Raw genomic sequence first — 5,512 nt, forward strand, 5'->3', positions numbered from 1 at the left:
GGCATTTCCCCTGCACTCACAAACAAGTCATCTATTAAACTATGACTCATGCTATTCCAAAAGCCAGCTGCTCTAGGCGGGTAACGCTGACGCTCGACACGGTTGACCTGAGACACCTGAGCTCATTTAGCATGACACAATCTGCTGAAATGCATACACGCATACCTCCACCAGATTGGGAAATCAAAAATCTTGAAGTAAATTGTTTCTTCTTCAGATAACAACTCTACAGTTTGTCTGCCTAATATTACTTCCAGCCCAATCATTTTGCCCGACGTTCAAGGTCCAATGATTTTTGTCTTGGCTTCTTCTTATTATGTTTCCGCTTCATCAAAGCCCTCCTTACTCGCTCTTTCTATTCTTTCTCTCTCTCTCTCTCTCTCTCTCTCTCTCTCTCTCTCTCTCTCTCTCTCTCTCTCTCTGTCTCTAACTTCTGCATTCACCTTGCTGTCTGAATACTGGAAAGCTCGCCTCAAAACACAGTCAGCCCTGGCGTAGGCCTACAGCCGGCGGAACTGCTCAGCCTGGTATTCCTAAACGTAACCTACAGTACCATTTTTTACCATTCCTTAGCCTGGGTTCCAGCCCGTGGATTTGTAATTGTCACTTCGCAAAGTGACAATTACAAATCAGGCTGGAACCCAGGCTTCTTATTCCAAACCTTAACCTCAGTAAAACAGTGCCAAAACCTAATCCTATTCCTAAACTAAACCCTGTTTAAAAATATGTCTAACCCTGAATTATTTATAACCTTATTCTCAGTAAAACAAACAAACAAAACAGCCCCGCCGAGTCACCGACCGGTCGGCGTGAGGTCGGTGGGAAAGAGAAAAAAAAAACGAGCACAAGCGTGTTTTAAGGCAAGCATTCGGGATACCTGCTGTCTACGACCCTTATAGTTCTAACTTTCCCATATGCTTAGTTCTTGCAGAGCAGGTGGGCAAACTGCAGGTGGATCCCACACCTCCATGTCAGACTAGCCCACGTCCTGTGCAACCCAGACACTCTGCATGAAGTTCTCTATCATTTTGATGACCTTGCAGCAGTGGTGGAAAAAGTACTCACAATTTTTACTTAACTCTTTTTTTTCTGCTTTTCTTTCTGCTAGTTGGTAGCATAAGCTGTGCCAACGCCTGCGTCCGCTTTAAGATAATCGGTTTCATCCCCGCTGTAGTCCCATGCACACACTCACTGCAACCATTTGCTATCATTAGCATTAGCGCACACTTTTTACCTGTCTCCAGAAACGTTTACATGTCGGGGCGATGCGAGACAAAGTCACAAATGACATCTGAACTTTGGATGGCTGAGGATCACCAAGGACAGCTCTCCTAGATTCCCGAGTTATGGAGGTTTGAAAATCTTGCTTTGAACTGAGGTAAATGGAGAGGAGTTGTAACTTCCCATAGCTGGTGGTGACGGAGGCGTTGCATAGCAACCAGATAAATGTTAAAAGATGCTGTGGGGCAGAAGGTAGTTAAACCCTGCCTGGGCATATTCTCTATATTTGGGCAGTTTTCATTTCCACTTTGCCGGCATGGAGACTGCCATTGTAAGGATCGGCTAATATTAGCATTAGCTCAGTTGGGTTCATTCTTGTTAATTAATGGTGAAGTCACTATGACATCGGAGCTTCATATAATAGGTCCTCACTAATATTCATGTAAAAATTTCTTTCTACTCAGTCTGTGTCTCATAGGACGGCTGTGGGCAGTTTAGAAACCGTCTTCCAGTGACATCATCATTAGGCAGATTTATTTTATAAACAAGATTTCTTTACAAAAATATTTAGAATTTCATTATCGTGAGAACGATGGCTTCCATTTTTGCATTGCAACTTTTCAGGACTAGAAACGAAAGCCTGCAGTTTCTATTAACTTGTATTCCCCATCAATGATGTCACTGGAAGACGGTTTCTGAACTGCCCACAGCCCTCCTATGAGACACAGACAGAGTAGAAATAAATTGCACAATTTTTTCATGATTATTAGTGAGGACCTATTATATGAAGATGAAAAGTGGTGAAGTGGTCCTTTAAAGTCCCACCTTTTGCCAGAACAGGACTGGATGAAGGAAGCAATTTAAATCAATGTGATTCATCATTGAGAAAAAACTTGACACCACCTTGGCTTTCACATAACAGTCGACTCTAAAAAATGGTATGGTTCTTTATCACTATGGCGGCTAGTTAAAGACAAGGCAGTCTCAATAGACAATAAAAATGGTGAAACCATGTGACTGAGGCAGCCAATTTGTAAGTATCATGGTAAAGCAATAAAACCAAGTGATATAACCCTGGAGCGACCTGAACTGTGGGCAGTTCAGAAATCCGTCCACCAGTGGGGAATCCAAGCTAATAGAAACTGCAGGCTCTCTATTCCTGAAAAGTTGCAATGCTAAAATGGAATTATATGAAGAGATGTTGAAATGTGGTGAAGTGGTCCTTTAAAGTTAGTTAGGGTTGGGGAAGGTCGCTTGGGACTCCTTTCACCCTTGTGCGCATTGGATTGGTCTGGGGCACGACCAATCAAATGACAACTTCTGACAGAAGTGGTTCTCCAACACACACACACACACACACACACACACACACACACACACACACACACACACACACGGAAGTGCAAAACATACTCTCTCCCCTTGCCTTCGGCCTGGTGGAGACATTAATGGTTAAAAGTGGTTAAAAGTGACACCAAAACAGAGATGTTTTGCAACCCAGAAGCCATGTTGTGCTTTTTAGTGTAGCTGAAAATGGTTCCTGGGCAGGTCTTTTCCTAAACAAAATAAATAATCAAGGGTGTAGTGTAGCACACATTTCTGGACCCTGTACAAATCAGTCTCTGGGGGCTTTCCCAGCTCTTGAAAATATATATTTTTAAACAATTAACTCAGCTTAGCTGTGCATGATGCGAAAGGAGCCTAATAAGCCTATACAGATTGCAGTTTGTCACATTTTAGGATAAAAAATCACACCTGTGTGAACCGAGTGGTGCAACTCCCCTCTCTCTCTCTCTCTCTCTCTCTCTCTCTCTGTCTCTATTATGGATATCAATCCGCGTCGCTGACAACTATTTTTTCATTATTATTTTGGGTTGGCCTTTCCTTCTTTAACATACCTCCTAGACCGGATCGTGCATGCGAGCTGCCGTTCACGGGGGTCGGCCTTTCCTTCTTTAGCATACCTCCTAGACCGGATCGCGCATGCGAGCTGCCGTCCACCTCCCATTATACAGGCAGACTAAAAGCTTCAATAACTCCTAATCTACGGAGCTCTCCGTGGTTTGGTCAATTAGCGCGATGTTCGGAGGTCTTTGCTGATTATCCGGTGGTCTAGATGGAAACATTGGTGCTTTCTAGAGCAAGGATGGCTATATTTTTGCTCGCTAGCATTGACGCTATTTATTTAGCACAAGATGTGAGGCGCGCATTGTACACACACGCACGGATATTGCTGGCCATTCGTGCACACCACTCGTGCTCATGATACATGATACAAGATACAAGATACATGATACATGTGGACATTCCTGGTTATAGGAGTGGTTGCACCACTCAAAAACATAATGTAGTGGCTCAAAAAGAAAACGATAATGATTAAAAGAACATGAAAACATACAGTAGTGAACCCAGAAAACGGCAACTAGCCTGCAGCTGGACAATTTGACAAGAATCTAAATAACACAGTATACATATTAATGACATTTTGAAGGTGCAAGCTACAATGACAGTCTGTCTGTCATTATTGGTTATACAACTTATGTCTTGGAACCGAAAATAACATGGCGCCACTTCTCCATTCTCTCAATGGATGAGGGCCACCATCGCCATTAAATGGTGTGCAGTGTGCACGTTCTATAGGCTTTTCTAAAATAATATTTAAAGAAACAAAAACTTGTTTGTGAGAAATCATAGATATATTTATTAAAACTGCTAAAACAAACAGGTGTCTGACAACCAATATTCACTATTCACAGCGTAACTCCATCCAGGCCATGGGATGTTGTAGACTTGTTTATTTGTTTGACCCTGCAGGGCATTGGCCTTTGTTTATGCATTGCTGTGTGTAGAGCTATTATGCAAATATGCTAAAATCAGCAAGCCTGCCCTGACTGCAAGCAATCTAGCATACCGGTATTAGCGTTCAGCAGTCCTAAACTATTAACAAGCTCTCCTTCCCTCTGGGACAAGTGTGTAATTAGCAGTTTTCCCTCATTCTTTCTCATTCCTTACGTTATGCTATTCTTTGGCACTGTGGGTCCTATTTTTGTCAGTGCTACTGCTAAACCCCTTATCCATAAACCTATTTTTTTAAATATAGTTCAAATAGCCGATCTACAAGCTCACAAAGTGTTGATGTAGATCGGCTAGTTGAACAATTTGAATATGTTTTTCAAAATAGTAAAAAAAAAAGAAAAGTTCAGGGATAAGGGGTTTAGGCGTTTAGCACTGACCAAAATAGAGCCCTGTGACTTTAACTTTAATTTTGGGGAAGTGCATGTTTATGTGAAAGCAGCACGATTAGCCCATGGCATGGATGTACTATGATCGAGTCCTAGTGCAGGTGAGGTGTGGACTACAGTACCCCATTTGCTTAAATCCTAAAAAGGGAGCCTTCGATATTCTTTTTTGGATGCGGCTATGGTCTATTTGTTATATTTTTGTTACGGTTTGCTATATAGTTTAGTGTATGTGCCAGGTGTGTGTGCCTACAGTATGTGTGTGCCCACTTGTATTGTATGCATATCAGCTGTGCCATCCCACACAGTTGATTGAAGGGGCAACTTCAACATTGTCGCTTCACCGGCGCACTTCACCGTCTTAGCGCTCCTTCACTTCAGCTGCCTTTGCTTCTACATTTCGGCACTTGCGGCTGTAGTTCAGTCTTCTTTCACTTTCTCCATGCTGTTTGTTCAAGGTTGTTACTGTTCAGGGGTGTATTCTAGGGCATTCATCAAAAGATCGATTTATCGATAAATTATCACGAGTCGACTCGCAGCAGCGCGAGTCGAAAGTTGAGCTTTGAGGAAGAGGACCTGGGTGCGATCCGCCACTTCAAAACCACTGTTAAAAAACAACTGTAACTCGCTTCAAACTCGAGTCCGATGGCCTGGCAGAGTCAATTCCCATCATTGCCTGTCAGCTAGATCTTCCACCATCTGCAGTTCCTCCCAGACAGCAGGAGAGATGATGCCCGCGACGGTAACAAGAAGACTCGCCACATTTACTAGGGGTGGACGATATGGCGATAATTATCGTCGGGACGATACAACGTCTCCACGATATGGCTTTTTAGAGTTATCGTTTTCATCACGATAAATGTGCTGCATCAGACAGTGAATGCACACTCTATATATGCAGTTCTATGCCGTAATTTTTACTTCTGCAGTACGACGGTTTCGTTCACAAAAAATAAAAGATCTACAAGCTAACCACACGTTGCTACGGCAGCCCAATGGACAGCGTGGTTTGCTTATAACTCTGTTGAGTTCTCAGTACTCCCAAAGTCCCC

The sequence above is a fragment of the Protomyctophum parallelum genome (assembly GCF_964188405.1).
Source record: "Protomyctophum parallelum genome assembly, chromosome: 2".
Lineage (NCBI taxonomy): Eukaryota > Metazoa > Chordata > Actinopteri > Myctophiformes > Myctophidae > Protomyctophum > Protomyctophum parallelum.